Genomic DNA, 27,151 nt, shown 5'->3' on the forward strand with positions numbered 1-27,151 from the left:
AAATTCAAACTGTTACTGGAAACGAACGCTTCAACTTAGAAGAACGACATTTAAGGAACCAAGTCGCCTTAGTGTACTGATCATTACCTGAAAGTATCATCCAGTTTGGGTGAAAAAATATTTGTTGAGATTTCTGGAGATTCGTAATTTTAGGAAGCCTGGCAACCCCTTTCCATGAAAGTGTTTCTCGCCTGTCACTGCTTAGGGCTACATCAAGAGGAAACAAAACATAGAGATAGAACGTGAAACTACTTTATTGTGTCAAGTTTCAAGAAGCTAGCACAAACCGTGTTGGATTTAGAGTTCCAAATACATCTATCAATATAGGAGAAAACAGAGTGAAACCTAAAAATTCAAACTGTTACTGGAAACGAACGCTTCAACATAGAAGAACGACATTTGGGGAACCAAGTCGCCTTAGTGTACTGATCATTACCTGAAAGTATCATCCAGTTTGGGTGAAAAAATATTTGTTGAGATTTCTGGAGATTCGTAATTTTGGGAAGCCTGGCAACTCCTTTCCCTGAAAGTGTTTCTCGCCAGTCACTGCTTAGGGCTACATCAAGAGGAAACAAAACATAGAGATAGAACGTGAAACTACTTTATTGTGTCAAGTTTCAAGAAGCTAGCGCAAACCGTGTTGGATTTAGAGTTCCAAATACATCTATCAATATAGGAGAAAACAGAGTGAAACCTAAAAATTCAAACTGTTACTGGAAACGAACGCTTCAACATAGAAGAACAAAATTTGGGGAACCAAGTCGCCTTAGTGTACTGATCATTACCTGAAAGTATCATCCAGTTAGGGTGAAAAAATATTTGCTGAGATTTCTGGAGATTCGTAATTTTGGGAAGCCTGGCAACCCCTTTCCATGAAAGTGTTTCTCGCCAGTCACTGCTTAGGGCTACATTGAGGAAACAAAACATAGAGATAGAACGTGAAACTACTTTATTGTGTCAAGTTTCAAGAAGCTAGCACAAACCGTGTTGGATTTAGAGTTCCAAATACATCTATCAATATAGGAGAAAACAGAGTGAAACCTAAAAATTCAAACTGTTACTGGAAACGAACACTTCAACATAGAAGAACGACATTTGGGGAACCAAGTCGCCTTAGTGTACTGATCATTACCTGAAAGTATCATCCAGTTTGGGTGAAAAAATATTTGCTGAGATTTCTGGAGATTCGTATATTTGGGAAGCCTGGCAACCCCTTTCCATGAAAGTGTTTCTCGCCAGTCACTGTTAGGGCTACATCAAGAGGAAACAAAACATAGAGATAGAACGTGAAACTACTTTATTGTGTCAAGTTTCAAGAAGCTAGCACAAACCGTGTTGGATTTAGAGTTCCAAATACATCTATCAATATAGGAGAAAACAGAGTGAAACCTAAAAATTCAAACTGTTACTGGAAACGAACGCTTCAACATAGAAGAACGACATTTGGGGAACCAAGTCGCCTTAGTGTACTGATCATTACCTGAAAGTATCATACAGTTTGGGTGAAAAAATATTTGTTGAGATTTCTGGAGATTCGTAATTTTGGGAAGCCTGGCAACTCCTTTCCCTGAAAGTGTTTCTCGCCAGTCACTGCTTAGGGCTACATCAAGAGGAAACAAAACATAGAGATAGAACGTGAAACTACTTTATTGTGTCAAGTTTCAAGAAGCTAGCGCAAACCGTGTTGGATTTAGAGTTCCAAATACATCTATCAATATAGGAGAAAACAGAGTGAAACCTAAAAATTCAAACTGTTACTGGAAACGAACGCTTCAACGTAGAAGAACAAAATTTGGGGAACCAAGTCGCCTTAGTGTACTGATCATTACCTGAAAGTATCATCCAGTTAGGGTGAAAAAATATTTGCTGAGATTTCTGGAGATTCGTAATTTTGGGAAGCCTGGCAACCCCTTTCCATGAAAGTGTTTCTCGCCAGTCACTGCTTAGGGCTACATCAAGAGGAAACAAAACATAGAGATAGAACGTGAAACTACTTTATTGTGTCAAGTTTCAAGAAGCTAGCACACACCGTGTTGGATTTAGAATTCCAAATACATCTATCAATATAGGAGAAAACAGAGTGAAACCTAAAAATTCAAACTGTTACTGGAAACGAACGCTTCAACATAGAAGAACGACATTTGGGGAACCAAGTCGCCTTAGTGTACTGATCATTACCTGAAAGTATCATCCAGTTTGGGTGAAAAAATATTTGCTGAGATTTCTGGAGATTCGTAATTTTGGGAAGCCTGGCAACCCCTTTCCATGAAAGTGTTTCTCGCCAGTCACTCCTTAGGGCTACATCAAGAGGAAACAAAACATAGAGATAGAACGTGAAACTACTTTATTGTGTCAAGTTTCAAGAAGCTAGCACAAACCGTGTTGGATTTAGAGTTCCAAATACATCTATCAATATAGGAGAAAACAGAGTGAAACCTAAAAATTCAAACTGTTACTGGAAACGAACACTTCAACATAGAAGAACGACATTTGGGGAACCAAGTCGCCTTAGTGTACTGATCATTACCTGAAAGTATCATCCAGTTTGGGTGAAAAAATATTTGCTGAGATTTCTGGAGATTCGTATATTTGGGAAGCCTTGCAACCCCTTTCCATGAAAGTGTTTCTCGCCAGTCACTGTTAGGGCTACATCAAGAGGAAACAAAACATAGAGATAGAACGTGAAACTACTTTATTGTGTCAAGTTTCAAGAAGCTAGCACAAACCGTGTTGGATTTAGAGTTCCAAATACATCTATCAATATAGGAGAAAACAGAGTGAAACCTAAAAATTCAAACTGTTACTGGAAACGAACGCTTCAACATAGAAGAACGACATTTGGGGAACCAAGTCGCCTTAGTGTACTGATCATTACCTGAAAGTATCATCCAGTTTGGGTGAAAAAATAATTGCTGAGATTTCTGGAGATTCGTAATTTTGGGAAGCCTGGCAACCCCTTTCCATGAAAGTGTTTCTCGCCAGTCACTGCTTAGGGCTACATTGAGGAAACAAAACATAGAGATAGAACGTGAAACTACTTTATTGTGTCAAGTTTCAGGAAGCTAGCACAAACCGTGTTGGATTTAGAGTTCCAAATACATCTATCAATATAGGAGAAAACAGAGTGAAACCTAAAAATTCAAACTGTTACTGGAAACGAACGCTTCAACATAGAAGAACGACATTTGGGGAACCAAGTCGCCTTAGTGTACTGATCATTACCTGAAAGTATCATCCAGTTTGGGTGAAAAAATATTTGCTGTGATTTCTGGAGATTCGTAATTTTGGGAAGCCTGGCAACCCCTTTCCATGAAAGGGTTTCTCGCCAGTCACTGCTTAGGGCTACATCAAGAGGAAACAAAACATAGAGATAGAACGTGAAACTACTTTATTGTGTCAAGTTTCAAGAAGCTAGCACAAACCGTGTTGGATTTAGAGTTCCAAATACATCTATCAATATAGGAGAAAACAGAGTGAAACCTAAAAATTCAAACTGTTACTGGAAACGAACGCTTTAACATAGAAAAACGAAATTTGGGGAACCAAGTCGCCTTAGTGTACTGATCATTACGTGAAAGTATCATCCTGTTTGGGTGAAAAAATATTTCCTGAGATTTCTGGAGATTCGTATATTTGGGAAGCCTGGCAACCTCTTTCCATGAAAGTGTTTCTCGCCAGTCACTGTTAGGGCTACATCAAGAGGAAACAAAACATAGAGATAGAACGTGAAACTACTTTATTGTGTCAAGTTTCAAGAAGCTAGCACAAACCGAGTTGGATTTAGAGTTCCAAATACATCTATCAATATAGGAGAAAACAGAGTGAAACCTAAAAATTCAAACTGTTACTGGAAACGAACGCTTCAACTTAGAAGAACGACATTTAAGGAACCAAGTCGCCTTAGTGTACTGATCATTACCTGAAAGTATCATCCAGTTTGGGTGAAAAAATATTTGTTGAGATTTCTGGAGATTCGTAATTTTAGGAAGCCTGGCAACCCCTTTCCATGAAAGTGTTTCTCGCCTGTAACTGCTTAGGGCTACATCAAGAGGAAACAAAACATAGAGATAGAACGTGAAACTACTTTATTGTGTCAAGTTTCAAGAAGCTAGCACAAACCGTGTTGGATTTAGAGTTCCAAATACATCTATCAATATAGGAGAAAACAGAGTGAAACCTAAAAATTCAAACTGTTACTGGAAACGAACGCTTCAACATAGAAGAACGACATTTGGGGAACCAAGTCGCCTTAGTGTACTGATCATTACCTGAAAGTATCATCCAGTTTGGGTGAAAAAATATTTGCTGAGATTTCTATAGATTCGTAATTTTGGGAAGCCTGGCAACCCCTTTCCATGAAAGTGTTTCTCGTCAGTCACTGCTTAGGGCTACATCAAGAGGAAACAAAACATAGAGATAGAACGTGAAACTACTTTATTGTGTAAAGTTTCAAGAAGCTAGCACAAACCGTGTTGGATTCAGAGTTCCAAATACATCTATCAATAAAGGAGAAAACAGAGTGAAACCTAAAAATTCAAACTGTTACTGGAAACGAACGCTTCAACATAGAAGAATGACATTTGGGGAACAAAGTCGCCTTAGTGTACTGATCATTACCTGAAAGTATCATCCAGTTTGGGTGAAAAAATAATTGCTGAGATTTCTGGAGATTCGTAATTTTGGGAAGCCTGGCAACCCCTTTCCATGAAAGTGTTTCTCGCCAGTCACTGCTTAGGGCTACATCAAGAGGAAACAAAACATAGAGATAGAACGTGAAACTACTTTATTGTGTCAAGTTTCAAGAAGCTAGCACAAACCGTGTTGGATTTAGAGTTCCAAATACATCTATCAATATAGGAGAAAACAGAGTGAAACCTAAAATTCAAACTGTTACTGGAAACGAACGCTTCAACATAGAAGAACGAAATTTGGGGAACCAAGTCGCTTTAGTGTACTGATCATTACCTGAAAGTATCATCCAGTTTGGGTGAGAAAATATTTGCTGAGATTTCTGGAGATTCGTAATTTTGGCAAGCCACCCCTTTCCATGAAAGAGTTTCTCGCCAGTCACTGCTTAGGGCTACATCAAGAGGAAACAAAACATAGAGATAGAACGTGAAACTACTTTATTGTGTCAAGTTTCAAGAAGCTAGCACAAACCGTGTTGGATTTAGAGTTCCAAATACATCTATCAATATAGGAGAAAACAGAGTGAAACCTAAAAATTCAAACTGTTACTGGAAACGAACGCTTCAACATAGAAAACAAAATTTGGGGAACAAAGTAGCCTTAGTGTACTGATCTTTACCTGAAAGTATCATCTTGTTTGGGTGAAAAAATATTTCCTGAGATTTCTGGAGATTCGTAATTTTGGGAAGCCTGGCAACCCCTTTCCATGAAAGTGTTTCTCGCCAGTCACTGCTTAGGGCTACATCAAGAGGAAACAAAACATAGAGATAGAACGTGAAACTACTTTATTGTGTCAAGTTTCAAGAAGCTAGCACAAACCGTGTTGGATTCAGAGTTCCAAATACATCTATCAATAAAGGAGAAAACAGAGTGAAACGTAAAAATTCAAACTGTTACTGGAAACGAACGCTTCAACATAGAAGAACGAAATTTGGGGAACCAAGTCGCCTTAGTGTACTGATTATTACCTGAAAGTATCATCCAGTTTGGGTGAAAAAATATTTGCTGAGATTTCTGGAGATTCGTAATTTTGGGAAGCCTGGCAACCCCTTTCCATGAAAGTGTTTCTCGCCAGTCACTGCTTAGGGCTACATCAAGAGGAAACAAAACATAGAGATAGAACGTGAAACTATTTATTGTGTCAAGTTTCAAGAAGCTAGCACAAACCGTGTTGGATTTAGAGTTCCAAATACATCTATCAATATAGGAGAAAACAGAGTGAAACCTAAAAATTCAAACTGTTACTGAAAACGAACGCTTCAACATAGAAGAACAACATTTGGGGAACCAATTCACCTTAGTGTACTGATCATTACCTGAAAGTATCATCCTTTGGGTGAAAAAATATTTGCTGAGATTTCTGGAGATTCGTAATTTTGGGAAGCCTGGCAATCCCTTTCCATGAATGTGTTTCTCGCCAGTCACTGCTTAGGGCTACATCAAGAGGAAACAAAACATAGAGATAGAACGTGAAACTACTTTATTGTGTCAAGTTTCAAGAAGCTAGCACAAACCGTGTTGGATTTAGAGTTCCAAATACATCTATCAATATAGGAGAAAACAGAGTGAAACCTAAAAATTCAAACTGTTACTGGAAACGAACACTTCAACATAGAAGAACGACATTTGGGGAACCAAGTCGCCTTAGTGTACTGATCATTACCTGAAAGTATCATCCAGTTTGGGTGAAAAAATATTTGCTGAGATTTCTGGAGATTCGTATATTTGGGAAGCCTGGCAACCCCTTTCCATGAAAGTGTTTCTCGCCAGTCACTGCTTAGGGCTACATCAAGAGGAAACAAAACATAGAGATAGAACGTGAAACTACTTTATTGTGTCAAGTTTCAAGAAGCTAGCACAAACCGTGTTGGATTTAGAGTTCCAAATACATCTATCAATATAGGAGAAAACAGAGTGAAACCTAAAAATTCAAACTGTTACTGGAAACGAACGCTTCAACTTAGAAGAACGACATTTAAGGAACCAAGTCGCCTTAGTGTACTGATCATTACCTGAAAGTATCATCCAGTTTGGGTGAAAAAATATTTGTTGAGATTTCTGGAGATTCGTAATTTTAGGAAGCCTGGCAACCCCTTTCCATGAAAGTGTTTCTCGCCTGTCACTGCTTAGGGCTACATCAAGAGGAAACAAAACATAGAGATAGAACGTGAAACTACTTTATTGTGTCAAGTTTCAAGAAGCTAGCACAAACCGTGTTGGATTTAGAGTTCCAAATACATCTATCAATATAGGAGAAAACAGAGTGAAACCTAAAAATTCAAACTGTTACTGGAAACGAACGCTTCAACATAGAAGAACGACATTTGGGGAACCAAGTCGCCTTAGTGTACTGATCATTACCTGAAAGTATCATCCAGTTTGGGTGAAAAAATATTTGTTGAGATTTCTGGAGATTCGTAATTTTGGGAAGCCTGGCAACTCCTTTCCCTGAAAGTGTTTCTCGCCAGTCACTGCTTAGGGCTACATCAAGAGGAAACAAAACATAGAGATAGAACGTGAAACTACTTTATTGTGTCAAGTTTCAAGAAGCTAGCGCAAACCGTGTTGGATTTAGAGTTCCAAATACATCTATCAATATAGGAGAAAACAGAGTGAAACCTAAAAATTCAAACTGTTACTGGAAACGAACGCTTCAACATAGAAGAACAAAATTTGGGGAACCAAGTCGCCTTAGTGTACTGATCATTACCTGAAAGTATCATCCAGTTAGGGTGAAAAAATATTTGCTGAGATTTCTGGAGATTCGTAATTTTGGGAAGCCTGGCAACCCCTTTCCATGAAAGTGTTTCTCGCCAGTCACTGCTTAGGGCTACATTGAGGAAACAAAACATAGAGATAGAACGTGAAACTACTTTATTGTGTCAAGTTTCAAGAAGCTAGCGCAAACCGTGTTGGATTTAGAGTTCCAAATACATCTATCAATATAGGAGAAAACAGAGTGAAACCTAAAAATTCAAACTGTTACTGGAAACGAACGCTTCAACATAGAAGAACGACATTTGGGGAACCAAGTCGCCTTAGTGTACTGATCATTACCTGAAAGTATCATCCAGTTTGGGTGAAAAAATATTTGCTGAGATTTCTGGAGATTCGTAATTTTGGGAAGCCTGGCAACCCCTTTCCATGAAAGTGTTTCTCGCCAGTCACTGCTTAGGGCTACATCAAGAGGAAACAAAACATAGAGATAGAACGTGAAACTACTTTATTGTGTCAAGTTTCAAGAGGCTAGCACAAACCGTGTTGGATTTAGAGTTCCAAATACATCTATCAATATAGGAGAAAACAGACTGAAACCTAAAAATTCAAACTGTTACTGGAAACGAACACTTCAACATAGAAGAACGACATTTGGGGAACCAAGTCGCCTTAGTGTACTGATCATTACCTGAAAGTATCATCCAGTTTGGGTGAAAAAATATTTGCTGAGATTTCTGGAGATTCGTATATTTGGGAAGCCTGGCAACCCCTTTCCATGAAAGTGTTTCTCGCCAGTCACTGTTAGGGCTACATCAAAGGAAACAAAACATAGAGATAGAACGTGAAACTACTTTATTGTGTCAAGTTTCAAGAAGCTAGCACAAACCGTGTTGGATTTAGAGTTCCAAATACATCTATCAATATAGGAGAAAACAGAGTGAAACCTAAAAATTCAAACTGTTACTGGAAACGAACGCTTCAACATAGAAGAACGACATTTGGGGAACCAAGTCGCCTTAGTGTACTGATCATTACCTGAAAGTATCATCCAGTTTGGGTGAAAAAATATTTGTTGAGATTTCTGGAGATTCGTAATTTTGGGAAGCCTGGCAACTCCTTTCCCTGAAAGTGTTTCTCGCCAGTCACTGCTTAGGGCTACATCAAGAGGAAACAAAACATAGAGATAGAACGTGAAACTACTTTATTGTGTCAAGTTTCAAGAAGCTAGCGCAAACCGTGTTGGATTTAGAGTTCCAAATACATCTATCAATATAGGAGAAAACAGAGTGAAACCTAAAAATTCAAACTGTTACTGGAAACGAACGCTTCAACGTAGAAGAACAAAATTTGGGGAACCAAGTCGCCTTAGTGTACTGATCATTACCTGAAAGTATCATCCAGTTAGGGTGAAAAAATATTTGCTGAGATTTCTGGAGATTCGTAATTTTGGGAAGCCTGGCAACCCCTTTCCATGAAAGTGTTTCTCGCCAGTCACTGCTTAGGGCTACATCAAGAGGAAACAAAACATAGAGATAGAACGTGAAACTACTTTATTGTGTCAAGTTTCAAGAAGCTAGCACACACCGTGTTGGATTTAGAATTCCAAATACATCTATCAATATAGGAGAAAACAGAGTGAAACCTAAAAATTCAAACTGTTACTGGAAACGAACGCTTCAACATAGAAGAACGACATTTGGGGAACCAAGTCGCCTTAGTGTACTGATCATTACCTGAAAGTATCATCCAGTTTGGGTGAAAAAATATTTGCTGAGATTTCTGGAGATTCGTAATTTTGGGAAGCCTGGCAACCCCTTTCCATGAAAGTGTTTCTCGCCAGTCACTCCTTAGGGCTACATCAAGAGGAAACAAAACATAGAGATAGAACGTGAAACTACTTTATTGTGTCAAGTTTCAAGAAGCTAGCACAAACCGTGTTGGATTTAGAGTTCCAAATACATCTATCAATATAGGAGAAAACAGAGTGAAACCTAAAAATTCAAACTGTTACTGGAAACGAACACTTCAACATAGAAGAACGACATTTGGGGAACCAAGTCGCCTTAGTGTACTGATCATTACCTGAAAGTATCATCCAGTTTGGGTGAAAAAATATTTGCTGAGATTTCTGGAGATTCGTATATTTGGGAAGCCTGGCAACCCCTTTCCATGAAAGTGTTTCTCGCCAGTCACTGTTAGGGCTACATCAAGAGGAAACAAAACATAGAGATAGAACGTGAAACTACTTTATTGTGTCAAGTTTCAAGAAGCTAGCACAAACCGTGTTGGATTTAGAGTTCCAAATACATCTATCAATATAGGAGAAAACAGAGTGAAACCTAAAAATTCAAACTGTTACTGGAAACGAACGCTTCAACATAGAAGAACGACATTTGGGGAACCAAGTCGCCTTAGTGTACTGATCATTACCTGAAAGTATCATCCAGTTTGGGTGAAAAAATAATTGCTGAGATTTCTGGAGATTCGTAATTTTGGGAAGCCTGGCAACCCCTTTCCATGAAAGTGTTTCTCGCCAGTCACTGCTTAGGGCTACATTGAGGAAACAAAACATAGAGATAGAACGTGAAACTACTTTATTGTGTCAAGTTTCAAGAAGCTAGCACAAACCGTGTTGGATTTAGAGTTCCAAATACATCTATCAATATAGGAGAAAACAGAGTGAAACCTAAAAATTCAAACTGTTACTGGAAACGAACGCTTCAACATAGAAGAACGACATTTGGGGAACCAAGTCGCCTTAGTGTACTGATCATTACCTGAAAGTATCATCCAGTTTGGGTGAAAAAATATTTGCTGTGATTTCTGGAGATTCGTAATTTTGGGAAGCCTGGCAACCCCTTTCCATGAAAGGGTTTCTCGCCAGTCACTGCTTAGGGCTACATCAAGAGGAAACAAAACATAGAGATAGAACGTGAAACTACTTTATTGTGTCAAGTTTCAAGAAGCTAGCACAAACCGTGTTGGATTTAGAGTTCCAAATACATCTATCAATATAGGAGAAAACAGAGTGAAACCTAAAAATTCAAACTGTTACTGGAAACGAACGCTTTAACATAGAAAAACGAAATTTGGGGAACCAAGTCGCCTTAGTGTACTGATCATTACGTGAAAGTATCATCCTGTTTGGGTGAAAAAATATTTCCTGAGATTTCTGGAGATTCGTATATTTGGGAAGCCTGGCAACCTCTTTCCATGAAAGTGTTTCTCGCCAGTCACTGTTAGGGCTACATCAAGAGGAAACAAAACATAGAGATAGAACGTGAAACTACTTTATTGTGTCAAGTTTCAAGAAGCTAGCACAAACCGAGTTGGATTTAGAGTTCCAAATACATCTATCAATATAGGAGAAAACAGAGTGAAACCTAAAAATTCAAACTGTTACTGGAAACGAACGCTTCAACTTAGAAGAACGACATTTAAGGAACCAAGTCGCCTTAGTGTACTGATCATTACCTGAAAGTATCATCCAGTTTGGGTGAAAAAATATTTGTTGAGATTTCTGGAGATTCGTAATTTTAGGAAGCCTGGCAACCCCTTTCCATGAAAGTGTTTCTCGCCTGTAACTGCTTAGGGCTACATCAAGAGGAAACAAAACATAGAGATAGAACGTGAAACTACTTTATTGTGTCAAGTTTCAAGAAGCTAGCACAAACCGTGTTGGATTTAGAGTTCCAAATACATCTATCAATATAGGAGAAAACAGAGTGAAACCTAAAAATTCAAACTGTTACTGGAAACGAACGCTTCAACATAGAAGAACAAAATTTGGGGAACCAAGTCGCCTTAGTGTACTGATCATTACCTGAAAGTATCATCCAGTTTGGGTGAAAAAATATTTGCTGAGATTTCTATAGATTCGTAATTTTGGGAAGCCTGGCAACCCCTTTCCATGAAAGTGTTTCTCGTCAGTCACTGCTTAGGGCTACATCAAGAGGAAACAAAACATAGAGATAGAACGTGAAACTACTTTATTGTGTAAAGTTTCAAGAAGCTAGCACAAACCGTGTTGGATTCAGAGTTCCAAATACATCTATCAATAAAGGAGAAAACAGAGTGAAACCTAAAAATTCAAACTGTTACTGGAAACGAACGCTTCAACATAGAAGAATGACATTTGGGGAACAAAGTCGCCTTAGTGTACTGATCATTACCTGAAAGTATCATCCAGTTTGGGTGAAAAAATAATTGCTGAGATTTCTGGAGATTCGTAATTTTGGGAAGCCTGGCAACCCCTTTCCATGAAAGTGTTTCTCGCCAGTCACTGCTTAGGGCTACATCAAGAGGAAACAAAACATAGAGATAGAACGTGAAACTACTTTATTGTGTCAAGTTTCAAGAAGCTAGCACAAACCGTGTTGGATTTAGAGTTCCAAATACATCTATCAATATAGGAGAAAACAGAGTGAAACCTAAAATTCAAACTGTTACTGGAAACGAACGCTTCAACATAGAAGAACGAAATTTGGGGAACCAAGTCGCCTTAGTGTACTGATCATTACCTGAAAGTATCATCCAGTTTGGGTGAGAAAATATTTGCTGAGATTTCTGGAGATTCGTAATTTTGGGAAGCCACCCCTTTCCATGAAAGAGTTTCTCGCCAGTCACTGCTTAGGGCTACATCAAGAGGAAACAAAACATAGAGATAGAACGTGAAACTACTTTATTGTGTCAAGTTTCAAGAAGCTAGCACAAACCGTGTTGGATTTAGAGTTCCAAATACATCTATCAATATAGGAGAAAACAGAGTGAAACCTAAAAATTCAAACTGTTACTGGAAACGAACGCTTCAACATAGAAAACGAAATATGGGGAACCAAGTCGCCTTAGTGTACTGATCTTTACCTGAAAGTATCATCTTGTTTGGGTGAAAAAATATTTCCTGAGATTTCTGGAGATTCGTAATTTTGGGAAGCCTGGCAACCCCTTTCCATGAAAGTGTTTCTCGTCAGTCACTGCTTAGGGCTACATCAAGAGGAAACAAAACATAGAGATAGAACGTGAAACTACTTTATTGTGTCAAGTTTCAAGAAGCTAGCACAAACCGTGTTAGATTCAGAGTTCCAAATACATCTATCAATAAAGGAGAAAACAGAGTGAAACCTAAAAATTCAAACTGTTACTGGAAACGAACGCTTCAACATAGAAGAACGAAATTTGGGGAACCAAGTCGCCTTAGTGTACTGATCATTACCTGAAAGTATCATCCAGTTTGGGTGAAAAAATATTTGCTGAGATTTCTGGAGATTCGTAATTTTGGGAAGCCTGGCAACCCCTTTCCATGAAAGTGTTTCTCGCCAGTCACTGCTTAGGGCTACATCAAGAGGAAACAAAACATAGAGATAGAACGTGAAACTATTTATTGTGTCAAGTTTCAAGAAGCTAGCACAAACCGTGTTGGATTTAGAGTTCAAAAAACATCTATCAATATAGGAGAAAACAGAGTGAAACCTAAAAATTCAAACTGTTACTGGAAACGAACGCTTCAACATAGAAGAACGACATTTGGGGAACCAAGTCGCGTTAGTGTAGTGATCATTACCTGAAAGTATCATCCAGTTTGGGTGAAAAAATATTTGCTGAGATTTCTGGAGATTCGTTATTTTGGTAAGCCTGGCAACCCCTTTCCATGAAAGTATTTCTCGCCAGTCACTGCTTAGGGCTACATCAAGAGGAAACAAAACATAGAGATAGAACGTGAAACTACTTTATTGTGTCAAGTTTCAAGAAGCTAGCACAAACCGTGTTGGATTTAGAGTTCCAAATACATCTATCAATATAGGAGAAAACAGAGTGAAACCTAAAAATTCAAACTGTTACTGGAAACGAACGCTTCAACATAGAAGAACGACATTTGGGGAACCAAGTCGCCTTAGTGTACTGATCATTACCTGAAAGTATCATCCAGTTTGGGTGAAAAAATATTTGCTGAGATTTCTGGAGATTCGTAATTTTGGGAAGCCTGGCAACCCCTTTCCATGAAAGTGTTTCTCGCCAGTCACTGCTTAGGGCTACATCAAGAGGAAACAAAACATAGAGATAGAACGTGAAACTACTTTATTGTGTCAAGTTTCAAGAAGCTAGCACAAACCGTGTTGCATTTAGAGTTCCAAATACATCTATCAATATAGGAGAAAACAGAGTGAAACCTAAAAATTCAAACTGTTACTGGAAACGAACACTTCAACATAGAAGAACGAAATTTGGGGAACCAAGTCGCGTTAGTGTAGTGATCATTACCTGAAAGTATCATCCAGTTTGGGTGAAAAAATATTTGCTGAGATTTCTGGAGATTCGTAATTTTGGTAAGCCTGGCAACCCGTTTCCATGAAAGTGTTTCTCGCCAGTCACTGCTTAGGGCTACATCAAGAGGAAACAAAACATAGAGATAGAACGTGAAACTACTTTATTGTGTCAAGTTTCAAGAAGCTAGCACAAACCGTGTTGGATTTAGAGTTCCAAATACATCTATCAATATAGGAGAAAACAGAGTGAAACCTAAAAATTCAAACTGTTACTGGAAACGAACGCTTTAACATAGAAAAACGAAATTTGGGGAACCAAGTCGCCTTAGTGTACTGATCATTACCTGAAAGTATCATCCTGTTTGGGTGAAAAAATATTTCCTGAGATTTCTGGAGATTCGTATATTTTGGAAGCCTGTCAACCCCTTTCCATGAAAGTGTTTCTCGCCAGTCACTGTTAGGGCTACATCAAGAGGAAACAAAACATTGAGATAGAACGTGAAACTAGTTTATTTTGTCAAGTTTCAAGAAGCTAGCACAAACCGTGTTGGATTTAGAGTTCCAAATACATCTATCAATATAGGAGAAAACAGAGTGAAACCTAAAAATTCAAACTGTTACTGGAAACGAACGCTTCAACATAGAAGAATGAAATTTGGGGAACCAAGTCGCCTTAGCGTACTGATCATTACCTGAAAGTATCATCCAGTTTGGGTGAAAAAATATTTGCTGTGATTTCTGGAGATTCGTAATTTTGGGAAGCCTGGCAACCCCTTTCCATGAAAGTGTTTCTTGCCCGTCACTGCTTAGGGCTACATCAAGAGGAAACAAAACGTAGAGATAGAATGTGAAACTACTTTATTGTGTCAAGTTTCAAGAAGCTAGCACAAACCGTGTTGGATTTAGAGTTCCAAATACATCTATCAATATAGGAGAAAACAGAGTGAAACCTAAAAATTCAAACTGTTACTGGAAACGAACGCTTCAACATAGAAGAACGACATTTGGGGAACCAAGTCGCCTTAGTGTACTGATCATTACCTGAAAGTATCATCCAGTTTGGGTGAAAAAATATTTGCTGAGATTTCTGGAGATTCGTGTATTTGGGAAGCCTGGCAACCCCTTTCCATGAAAGTGTTTCTCGCCAGTCACTGTTAGGGCTACATCAAGAGGAAACAAAACATAGAGATAGAACGTGAAACTACTTTATTGTGTCAAGTTTCAAGAAGCTAGCACAAACCATGTTGGATTTAGAGTTCCAAATACATCTATCAATATAGGAGAAAACAGAGTGAAACCTAAAAATTCAAACTGTTACTGGAAACGAACGCTTTAACATAGAAGAACGACATTTGGGGAATCAAGTCGCCTTAGTTTACTGATCATTACCTGAAAGTATCATCCAGTTTGGTTGAAAAAATATTTGCTGAGATTTCTGGAGATTCGTAATTTTGGGAAGCCTGGCAACCCCTTTCCATGAAAGTGTTTCTCGCCAGTCACTGCTTAGGGCTACATCAAGAGGAAACAAAACATAGAGATAGAACGTGAAACTACTTTATTGTGTCAAGTTTCAAGAAGCTAGCACAAACCGTGTTGGATTTAGAGTTCCAAATACATCTATCAATATAGGAGAAAACAGAGTGAAACCTAAAAATTCAAGCTGTTACTGGAAACGAACGCTTCAACATAGAAGAACGAAATTTGGGGAACCAAGTCGCCTTAGCGTACTGATCATTACCTGAAAGTATCATCCAGTTTGGGTGAAAAAATATTTGCTGTGATTTCTGGAGATTCGTAATTTTGGGAAGCCTGGCAACCCCTTTCCATGAAAGTGGTTCTCGCCCGTCACTGCTTAGGGCTACATCAAGAGGAAACAAAACATAGAGATAGAATGTGAAACTACTTTATTGTGTCAAGTTTCAAGAAGCTAGCACAAACCGTGTTGGATTTAGAGTTCCAAATACATCTATCAATATAGGAGAAAACAGAGTGAAACCTAAAAATTCAAACTGTTACTGGAAACGAACGCTTTAACATAGAAGAACGAAATTTGGGGAACCAAGTCGCCTTAGTGTACTGATCATTACCTGAAAGTATCATCCTGTTTGGGTGAAAAAATATTTCCTGAGATTTCTGGAGATTCGTAATTTTGGTAAGCCTGGCAACCCCTTTCCATGAAAGTGTTTCTCGCCAGTCACTGTTAGGGCTACATCAAGAGGAAACAAAACATAGAGATAGAACGTGAAACTACTTTATTGTGTCAAGTGTCAAGAAGCTAGCACAAACCGTGTTGGATTTAGAGTTCCAAATACATCTATCAATATAGGAGAAAACAGAGTGAAACCTAAAAATTCAAACTGTTACTGGAAACGAACGCTTCAACATAGAAGAACGACATTTGGGGAACCAAGTCGCCTTAGTGTACTGATCATTACCTGAAAGTATCATCCAGTTTGGGTGAAAAAATATTTGCTGAGATTTCTGGAGATTCGTGTATTTGGGAAGCCTGGCAACCCCTTTCCATGAAAGTGTTTCTCGCCAGTCACTGTTAGGGCTACATCAAGAGGAAACAAAACATAGAGATAGAACATGAAACTACTTTATTGTGTCAAGTTTCAAGAAGCTAGCACAAACCGTGTTGGATTTAGAGTTCCAAATACATCTATCAATATAGGAGAAAACAGAGTGAAACCTAAAAATTCAAACTGTTACTGGAAACGAACGCTTTAACATAGAAGAACGACATTTGGGGAACCAAGTCGCCTTAGTGTACTGATCATTACCTGAAAGTATCAACCAGTTTGGTTGAAAAAATATTTGCTGAGATTTCTGGAGATTCGTAATTTTGGGAATCCTGGCAACCCCTTTCCATGAAAGTGTTTCTCGCCAGACACTGCTTAGGGCTACATCAAGAGGAAACAAAACATAGAGATAGAACGTGAAACTACTTTATTGTGTCAAGTTTCAAGAAGCTAGCACAAACCGTGTTGGATTTAGAGTTCCAAATACATCTATCAATATAGGAGAAAACAGAGTGAAACCTAAAAATTCAAACTGTTACTGGAAACGAACGCTTTAACATAGAAGAACGAAATTTGGGGAACCAAGTCGCCTTAGTGTACTGATCATTACCTGAAAGTATCATCCTGTTTGGGTGAAAAAATATTTCCTGAGATTTCTGGAGATTCGTATATTTGGGAAGCCTGGCAACCCCTTTCCATGAAAGTGTTTCTCGCCAGTCACTGTTAGGGCTACATCAAGAGGAAACAAAACATAGAGATAGAACGTGAAAGTACTTTATTGTGTCAAGTGTCAAGAAGCTAGCACAAACCGTGTTGGATTTAGAGTTCCAAATACATCTATCAATATAGGAGAAAACAGAGTGAAACCTAAAAATTCAAACTGTTACTGGAAACGAACGCTTCAACATAGAAGAACGACATTTGGGGAACCAAGTCGCCTTAGTGTACTGATCATTACCTGAAAGTATCATCCAGTTTGGGTGAAAAAATATTTGCTGAGATTTCTGGAGATTCGTGTATTTGGGAAGCCTGGCAACCCCTTTCCATGAAAGTGTTTCTCGCCAGTCACTGTTAGGGCTACATCAAGAGGAAACAAAACATAGAGATAGAACGTGAAACTACTTTATTGTGTCAAGTTTCAAGAAGCTAGCACAAACCATGTTGGATTTAGAGTTCCAAATACATCTATCAATATAGGAGAAAACAGAGTGAAACCTAAAAATTCAAACTGTTACTGGAAACGAACGCTTTAACATAGAAGAACGACATTTGGGGAACCAAGTCGCCTTAGTTTACTGATCATTACCTGAAAGTATCATCCAGTTTGGTTGAAAAAATATTTGCTGAGATTTCTGGAGATTCGTTATTTTGGGAAGCCTGGCAACCCCTTTCCATGAAAGTGTTTCTCGCCAGTCACTGCTTAGGGCTACATCAAGAGGAAACAAAACATAGAGATAGAACGTGAAACTACTTTATTGTGTCAAGTTTCAAGAAGCTAGCACAAACCGTGTTGGATTTAGAGTTCCAAATACATCTATCAATATAGGAGAAAACAGAGTGAAACCTAAAAATTCAAACTGTTACTGGAAACGAACGCTTCAACATAGAAGAACGACATTTGGGGAACCAAGTCGCCTTAGTGTACTGATCATTACCTGAAAGTATCATCCAGTTTGGGTGAAAAAATATTTGCTGAGATTTCTGGAGATTCGTGTATTTGGGAAGCCTGGCAACCCCTTTCCATGAAAGTGTTTCTCGCCAGTCACTGTTAGGGCTACATCAAGAGGAAACAAAACATAGAGATAGAACATGAAACTACTTTATTGTGTCAAGTTTCAAGAAGCTAGCACAAACCGTGTTGGATTTAGAGTTCCAAATACATCTATCAATATAGGAGAAAACAGAGTGAAACCTAAAAATTCAAACTGTTACTGGAAACGAACGCTTTAACATAGAAGAACGACATTTGGGGAACCAAGTCGCCTTAGTGTACTGATCATTACCTGAAAGTATCAACCAGTTTGGTTGAAAAAATATTTGCTGAGATTTCTGGAGATTCGTAATTTTGGGAATCCTGGCAACCCCTTTCCATGAAAGTGTTTCTCGCCAGTCACTGCTTAGGGCTACATCAAGAGGAAACAAAACATAGAGATAGAACGTGAAACTACTTTATTGTGTCAAGTTTCAAGAAGCTAGCACAAACCGTGTTGGATTTAGAGTTCCAAATACATCTATCAATATAGGAGAAAACAGAGTGAAACCTAAAAATTCAAACTGTTACTGGAAACGAACGCTTCAACATAGAAGAACGAAATTTGGGGAACCAAGTCGCCTTAGCGTACTGATCATTACCTGAAAGTATCATCCAGTTTGGGTGAAAAAATATTTGCTGAGATTTCTGGAGATTCATAATTTTGGGAAGCCTGGCAACCCCTTTCCATGAAAGTGTTTCTCGCCAGTCACTGTTAGGGCTACATCAAGAGGAAACAAAACATAGAGATAGAACATGAAACTACTTTATTGTGTCAAGTTTCAAGAAGCTAGCACAAACCGTGTTGGATTTAGAGTTCCAAATACATCTATCAATATAGGAGAAAACAGAGTGAAACCTAAAAATTCAAACTGTTACTGGAAACGAACGCTTCTACATAGAAGAACGACATTTGGGGAACCAAGTCGCGTTAGTGTAGTGATCATTACCTGAAAGTATCATCCAGTTTGGGTGAAAAAATATTTGCTGAGATTTCTGGAGATTCGTAATTTTGGTAAGCCTGGCAACCCCTTTCCATGAAAGTATTTTTCGCCAGTCACTGCTTAGTGCTACATCAAGAGGAAACAAAACATAGAGATAGAACGTGAAACTACTTTATTGTGTCAAGTTTCAAGAAGCTAGCACAAACCGTGTTGGATTTAGAGTTCCAAATACATCTATCAATATAGGAGAAAACAGAGTGAAACCTAAAAATTCAAACTGTTACTGGAAACGAACGCTTCAACATAGAAGAACGACATTTGGGGAACCAAGTCGCCTTAGTGTACTGATCATTACCTGAAAGTATCATCCAGTTTGGGTGAAAAAATATTTGCTGAGATTTCTGGAGATTCGTGTATTTGGGAAGCCTGGCAACCCCTTTCCATGAAAGTGTTTCTCGCCAGTCACTGTTAGGGCTACATCAAGAGGAAACAAAACATAGAGATAGAACATGAAACTACTTTATTGTGTCAAGTTTCAAGAAGCTAGCACAAACCGTGTTGGATTTAGAGTTCCAAATACATCTATCAAAATAGGAGAAAACAGAGTGAAACCTAAAAATTCAAACTGTTACTGGAAACGAACGCTTCAACATAGAAGAACGACATTTGGGGAACCAAGTCGCGTTAGTGTAGTGATCATTACCTGAAAGTATCATCCAGTTTGGGTGAAAAAATATTTGCTGAGATTCTGGAGATTCGTGTATTTGGGAAGCCTGGCAACCCCTTTCCATGAAAGTATTTCTCGCCAGTCACTGCTTAGGGCTACATCAAGAGGAAACAAAACATAGAGATAGAACGTGAAACTACTTTATTGTGTCAAGTTTCAAGAAGCTAGCACAAACCGTGTTGGATTTAGACTTCCAAATACATCTATCAATATAGGAGAAAACAGAGTGAAACCTAAAAATTCAAACTGTTACTGGAAACGAACGCTTCAACATAGAAGAACGACATTTGGGGAACCAAGTCGCCTTAGTGTACTGATCATTACCTGAAAGTATCATCCAGTTTGGGTGAAAAAATATTTGCTGAGATTTCTGGAGATTCGTAATTTTGGGAAGCCTGGCAACCCCTTTCCATGAAAGTGTTTCTCGCCAGTCACTGCTTAGGGCTACATCAAGAGGAAACAAAACATAGAGATAGAACGTGAAACTACTTTATTGTGTCAAGTTTCAAGAAGCTAGCACAAACCGTGTTGGATTTAGAGTTCCAAATACATCTATCAATATAGGAGAAAACAGAGTGAAACCTAAAAATTCAAACTGTTACTGGAAACGAACACTTCAACATAGAAGAACGAAATTTGGGGAACCAAGTCGCGTTAGTGTAGTGATCATTACCTGAAAGTATCATCCAGTTTGGGTGAAAAAATATTTGCTGAGATTTCTGGAGATTCGTAATTTTGGTAAGCCTGGCAACCCCTTTCCATGAAAGTGTTTCTCGCCAGTCACTGCTTAGGGCTACATCAAGAGGAAACAAAACATAGAGATAGAACGTGAAACTACTTTATTGTGTCAAGTTTCAAGAAGCTAGCACAAACCGTGTTGGATTTAGAGTTCCAAATACATCTATCAATATAGGAGAAAACAGAGTGAAACCTAAAAATTCAAACTGTTACTGGAAACGAACGCTTTAACATAGAAAAACGAAATTTGGGGAACCAAGTCGCCTTAGTGTACTGATCATTACCTGAAAGTATCATCCTGTTTGGGTGAAAAAATATTTCCTGAGATTTCTGGAGATTCGTATATTTTGGAAGCCTGTCAACCCCTTTCCATGAAAGTGTTTCTCGCCAGTCACTGTTAGGGCTACATCAAGAGGAAACAAAACATAGAGATAGAACGTGAAACTAGTTTATTTTGTCAAGTTTCAAGAAGCTAGCACAAACCGTGTTGGATTTAGAGTTCCAAATACATCTATCAATATAGGAGAAAACAGAGTGAAACCTAAAAATTCAAACTGTTACTGGAAACGAACGCTTCAACATAGAAGAATGAAATTTGGGGAACCAAGTCGCCTTAGCGTACTGATCATTACCTGAAAGTATCATCCAGTTTGGGTGAAAAAATATTTGCTGTGATTTCTGGAGATTCGTAATTTTGGGAAGCCTGGCAACCCCTTTCCATGAAAGTGTTTCTCGCCCGTCACTGCTTAGGGCTACATCAAGAGGAAACAAAACGTAGAGATAGAATGTGAAACTACTTTATTGTGTCAAGTTTCAAGAAGCTAGCACAAACCGTGTTGGATTTAGAGTTCCAAATACATCTATCAATATAGGAGAAAACAGAGTGAAACCTAAAAATTCAAACTGTTACTGGAAACGAACGCTTTAACATAGAAGAACAAAATTTGGGGAACCAAGTCGCCTTAGTGTACTGATCATTACCTGAAAGTATCATCCTGTTTGGGTGAAAAAATATCTCCTGAGATTTCTGGAGATTCGTATATTTGGGAAGCCTGGCAACCCCTTTCCATGAAAGTGTTTCTCGCCAGTCACTGTTAGGGCTACATCAAGAGGAAACAAAACATAGAGATAGAACGTGAAACTACTTTATTGTGTCAAGTGTCAAGAAGCTAGCACAAACCGTGTTGGATTTAGAGTTCCAAATACATCTATCAATATAGGAGAAAACAGAGTGAAACCTAAAAATTCAAACTGTTACTGGAAACGAACGCTTCAACATAGAAGAACGACATTTGGGGAACCAAGTCGCCTTAGTGTACTGATCATTACCTGAAAGTATCATCCAGTTTGGGTGAAAAAATATTTGCTGAGATTTCTGGAGTTTCGTGTATTTGGGAAGCCTGGCAACCCCTTTCCATGAAAGTGTTTCTCGCCAGTCACTGTTAGGGCTACATCAAGAGGAAACAAAACATAGAGATAGAACGTGAAACTACTTTATTGTGTCAAGTTTCAAGAAGCTAGCACAAACCATGTTGGATTTAGAGTTCCAAATACATCTATCAATATAGGAGAAAACAGAGTGAAACCTAAAAATTCAAACTGTTACTGGAAACGAACGCTTCAACATAGAAGAACGAAATTTGGGGAACCAAGTCGCCTTAGTGTACTGATCATTACCTGAAAGTATCATCCAGTTTGGGTGAAAAAATATTTGCTGAGATTTCTGGAGATTCGTAATTTTGGGAAGCCTGGCAACCCCTTTCCATGAAAGTGTTTCTCGCCAGTCACTGCTTAGGGCTACATCAAGAGGAAACAAAACATAGAGATAGAACGTGAAACTACTTTATTGTGTCAAGTTTCAAGAAGCTAGCACAAACCGTGTTGGATTTAGAGTTCCAAATACATCTATCAATATAGGAGAAAACAGAGTGAAACCTAAAAATTCAAACTGTTACTGGAAACGAACGCTTCAACATAGAAGAATGAAATTTGGGGAACCAAGTCGCCTTAGCGTACTGATCATTACCTGAAAGTATCATCCAGTTTGGGTGAAAAAATATTTGCTGTGATTTCTGGAGATTCGTAATTTTGGGAAGCCTGGCAACCCCTTTCCATGAAAGTGTTTCTCGCCCGTCACTGCTTAGGGCTACATCAAGAGGAAACAAAACGTAGAGATAGAATGTGTAACTACTTTATTGTGTCAAGTTTCAAGAAGCTAGCACAAACCGTGTTGGATTTAGAGTTCCAAATACATCTATCAATATAGGAGAAAACAGAGTGAAACCTAAAAATTCAAACTGTTACTGGAAACGAACGCTTTAACATAGAAGAACGAAATTTGGGCAACCAAGTCGCCTTAGTGTACTGATCATTACCTGAAAGTATCATCCTGTTTGGGTGAAAAAATATTTCCTGAGATTTCTGGAGATTCGTATATTTGGGAAGCCTGGCAACCCCTTTCCATCAAAGTGTTTCTCGCCAGTCACTGTTAGGGCTACATCAAGAGGAAACAAAACATAGAGATAGAACGTGAAACTACTTTATTGTGTCAAGTGTCAAGAAGCTAGCACAAACCGTGTTGGATTTAGAGTTCCAAATACATCTATCAATATAGGAGAAAACAGAGTGAAACCTAAAAATTCAAACTGTTACTGGAAACGAACGCTTTAACATAGAAGAACGACATTTGGGGAACCAAGTCGCCTTAGTTTACTGATCATTACCTGAAAGTATCATCCAGTTTGGTTGAAAAAATATTTGCAGAGATTTCTGGAGATTCGTAATTTTGGGAAGCCTGGCAACCCCTTTCCATGAAAGTGTTTCTCGCCAGTCACTGCTTAGGGCTACATCAAGAGGAAACAAAACATAGAGATAGAACGTGAAACTACTTTATTGTGTCAAGTTTCAAGAAGCTAGCACAAACCGTGTTGGATTTAGAGTTCCAAATACATCTATCAATATAGGAGAAAACAGAGTGAAACCTAAAAATTCAAACTGTTACTGGAAACGAACGCTTCAACATAGAAGAACGAAATTTGGGGAACCAAGTCGCCTTAGTGTACTGATCATTACCTGAAAGTATCATCCAGTTTGGGTGAAAAAATATTTGCTGAGATTTCTGGAGATTCGTAATTTTGGGAAGCCTGGCAACCCCTTTCCATGAAAGTGTTTCTCGCCAGTCACTGCTTAGGGCTACATCAAGAGGAAACAAAACATAGAGATAGAACGTGAAACTACTTTATTGTGTCAAGTGTCAAGAAGCTAGCACAAACCGTGTTGGATTTAGAGTTCCAAATACATCTATCAATATAGGAGAAAACAGAGTGAAACCTAAAAATTCAAACTGTTACTGGAAACGAACGCTTCAACATAGAAGAACGAAATTTGGGGAACCAAGTCGCCTTAGCGTACTGATCATTACCTGAAAGTATCATGCAGTTTGGGTGAAAAAATATTTGCTGTGATTTCTGGAGATTCGTAATTTTGGGAAGCCTGGCAACCCCTTTCCATGAAAGTGGTTCTCGCCCGTCACTGCTTAGGGCTACATCAAGAGGAAACAAAACATAGAGATAGAATGTGAAACTACTTTATTGTGTCAAGTTTCAAGAAGCTAGCACAAACCGTGTTGGATTCAGAGTTCCAAATACATCTATCAATATAGGAGAAAACAGAGTGAAACCTAAAAATTCAAACTGTTACTGGAAACGAACGCTTTAACATAGAAGAACGAAATTTGGGGAACCAAGTCGCCTTAGTGTACTGATCATTACCTGAAAGTATCATCCTGTTTGGGTGAAAAAATATTTCCTGAGATTTCTGGAGATTCGTATATTTGGGAAGCCTGGCAACCCCTTTCCATGAAAGTGTTTCTCGCCAGTCACTGTTAGGGCTACATCAAGAGGAAACAAAACATAGAGATAGAACGTGAAACTACTTTATTGTGTCAAGTGTCAAGAAGCTAGCACAAACCGTGTTGGATTTAGAGTTCCAAATACATCTATCAATATAGGAGAAAACAGAGTGAAACCTAAAAATTCAAACTGTTACTGGAAACGAACGCTTCAACATAGAAGAACGACATTTGGGGAACCAAGTCGCCTTAGTGTACTGATCATTACCTGAAAGTATCATCCAGTTTGGGTGAAAAAATATTTGCTGAGATTTCTGGAGATTCGTGTATTTGGGAAGCCTGGCAAACCCTTTCCATGAAAGTGTTTCTCGCCAGTCACTGTTAGGGCTACATCAAGAGGAAACAAAACATAGAGATAGAACATGAAACTACTTTATTGTGTCAAGTTTCAAGAAGCTAGCACAAACCGTGTTGGATTTAGAGTTCCAAATACATCTATCAATATAGGAGAAAACAGAGTGAAACCTAAAAATTCAAACTGTTACTGGAAACGAACGCTTTAACATAGAAGAACGACATTTGGGGAACCAAGTCGCCTTAGTGTACTGATCATTACCTGAAAGTATCAACCAGTTTGGTTGAAAAAATATTTGCTGAGATTTCTGGAGATTCGTAATTTTGGGAATCCTGGCAACCCCTTTCCATGAAAGTGTTTCTCGCCAGTCACTGCTTAGGGCTACATCAAGAGGAAACAAAACATAGAGATAGAACGTGAAACTACTTTATTGTGTCAAGTTTCAAGAAGCTAGCACAAACCGTGTTGGATTTAGAGTTCCAAATACATCTATCAATATAGGAGAAAAGAGAGTGAAACCTAAAAATTCAAACTGTTACTGGAAACGAACGCTTCAACATAGAAGAACGAAATTTGGGGAACCAAGTCGCCTTAGCGTACTGATCATTACCTGAAAGTATCATCCAGTTTGGGTGAAAAAATATTTGCTGAGATTTCTGGAGATTCGTAATTTTGGGAAGCCTGGCAACCCCTTTCCATGAAAGTGTTTCTCGCCAGTCACTGTTAGGGCTACATCAAGAGGAAACAAAACATAGAGATAGAACGTGAAACTACTTTATTGTGTCAAGTTTCAAGAAGCTAGCACAAACCGTGTTGGATTTAGAGTTCCAAATACATCTATCAATATAGGAGAAAACAGAGTGAAACCTAAAAATTCAAACTGTTACTGGAAACGAACGCTTCAACATAGAAGAACGACATTTGGGGAACCAAGTCGCGTTAGTGTAGTGATCATTACCTGAAAGTATCATCCAGTTTGGGTGAAAAAATATTTGCTGAGATTTCTGGAGATTCGTAATTTTGGTAAGCCTGGCAACCCCTTTCCATGAAAGTATTTCTCGCCAGTCACTGCTTAGGGCTACATCAAGAGGAAACAAAACATAGAGATAGAACGTGAAACTACTTTATTGTGTCAAGTTTCAAGAAGCTAGCACAAACCGTGTTGGATTTAGAGTTCCAAATACATCTATCAATATAGGAGAAAACAGAGTGAAACCTAAAAATTCAAACTGTTACTGGAAACGAACGCTTCAACATAGAAGAACGACATTTGGGGAACCAAGTCGCCTTAGTGTACTGATCATTACCTGAAAGTATCATCCAGTTTGGGTGAAAAAATATTTGCTGAGATTTCTGGAGATTCGTAATTTTGGGAAGCCTGGCAACCCCTTTCCATGAAAGTGTTTCTCGCCAGTCACTGCTTAGGGCTACATCAAGAGGAAACAAAACATAGAGATAGAACGTGAAACTACTTTATTGTGTCAAGTTTCAAGAAGCTAGCACAAACCGTGTTGGATTTAGAGTTCCAAATACATCTATCAATATAGGAGAAAACAGAGTGAAACCTAAAAATTCAAACTGTTACTGGAAACGAACGCTTCAACATAGAAGAATGAAATTTGGGGAACCAAGTCGCCTTAGCGTACTGATCATTACCTGAAAGTATCATCCAGTTTGGGTGAAAAAATATTTGCTGTGATTTCTGGAGATTCGTAATTTTGGGAAGCCTGGCAACCCCTTTCCATGAAAGTGTTTCTCGCCCGTCACTGCTTAGGGCTACATCAAGAGGAAACAAAACGTAGAGATAGAATGTGAAACTACTTTATTGTGTCAAGTTTCAAGAAGCTAGCACAAACCGTGTTGGATTTAGAGTTCCAAATACATCTATCAATATAGGAGAAAACAGAGTGAAACCTAAAAATTCAAACTGTTACTGGAAACGAACGCTTTAACATAGAAGAACGAAATTTGGGGAACCAAGTCGCCTTAGTGTACTGATCATTACCTGAAAGTATCATCCTGTTTGGGTGAAAAAATATTTCCTGAGATTTCTGGAGATTCGTATATTTGGGAAGCCTGGCAACCCCTTTCCATCAAAGTGTTTCTCGCCAGTCACTGTTAGGGCTACATCAAGAGGAAACAAAACATAGAGATAGAACGTGAAACTACTTTATTGTGTCAAGTGTCAAGAAGCTAGCACAAACCGTGTTGGATTTAGAGTTCCAAATACATCTATCAATATAGGAGAAAACAGAGTGAAACCTAAAAATTCAAACTGTTACTGGAAACGAACGCTTCAACATAGAAGAACGACATTTGGGGAACCAAGTCACCTTAGTGTACTGATCATTACCTGAAAGTATCATCCAGTTTGGGTGAAAAAATATTTGCTGAGATTTCTGGAGATTCGTGTATTTGGGAAGCCTGGCAACCCCTTTCCATGAAAGTGTTTCTCGCCAGTCACTGTTAGGGCTACATCAAGAGGAAACAAAACATAGAGATAGAACGTGAAACTACTTTATTGTGTCAAGTTTCAAGAAGCTAGCACAAACCGTGTTGGATTTAGAGTTCCAAATACATCTATCAATATAGGAG

The sequence above is a fragment of the Spermophilus citellus genome (assembly GCF_964194105.1).
Source record: "Spermophilus citellus genome assembly, chromosome: 7".
NCBI lineage: Eukaryota > Metazoa > Chordata > Mammalia > Rodentia > Sciuridae > Spermophilus > Spermophilus citellus.